The following is a 728-nucleotide window of genomic DNA, read 5'->3' as shown; positions in this document are numbered from 1 at the left end:
TTTCTGAGGCTATTGTCTCACCTAAACAAAAGGGCATTTAACTGCTCCCTAGTTGAAGGTAAATGAAAAGCTATTGTCACTCCAGTTGTCTTTGGGAGGGTCTGTGACTACCCACAAACGAAAGATGAATATTCTGAGAACCACAACCACCAGTACAACCATCTCTTCTAGACCTAGCTGCAGAGAAAGGGAACACTTAAGTGCTCATAGTGTTACAAGAGGACAGCAGGCCTGAACTGTGGGCCTTTTCAATTTCTTTAAGCATATACGAGATCGTTCCAGTTTTCAGTCTTGCCTTGTTCAAGTTTCTCTAACATTACAGGGTAACGTAGCTCTAGACTCCAGGCCTCCTTTGATGGAACTCACAGAAAGTCTTCCTAGTCTCTGCAAAGAAAATGGAGTTCAAAAGCATGAAGGCATCTACCATTGCTTATGTAAATGATATTTTGCTATAGCAGGTTTTTAAATAAACTGTCTGCTCCTTTCCTTAAAAAAGCTGAGGTTATCACAGCAAGGAGACAAGTAGAAAATAAACATACCCACAAGAGCATACAGTTTCCAGGAATTGTACTTGGGAGGATCTGCTCGTAGGCTATTTCATTCTCCCCCCCCCGCCTCCAGTATGTGAAATGGCAGGAAATTCAAGTTCACACATGTACGAGACAGAAGTCTCATCTGAATACACAACCGGACACACACAAAGTAGTTGTCAGGAGAAAATCACCACC

The sequence above is a fragment of the Apaloderma vittatum genome, unplaced genomic scaffold (genome assembly GCF_000703405.1).
Source record: "Apaloderma vittatum isolate BGI_N311 unplaced genomic scaffold, ASM70340v1 scaffold9476, whole genome shotgun sequence".
In the NCBI taxonomy this organism is placed as follows: Eukaryota; Metazoa; Chordata; class Aves; order Trogoniformes; family Trogonidae; genus Apaloderma; species Apaloderma vittatum.
Note: the sequence above shows the minus strand (reverse complement) of the source record.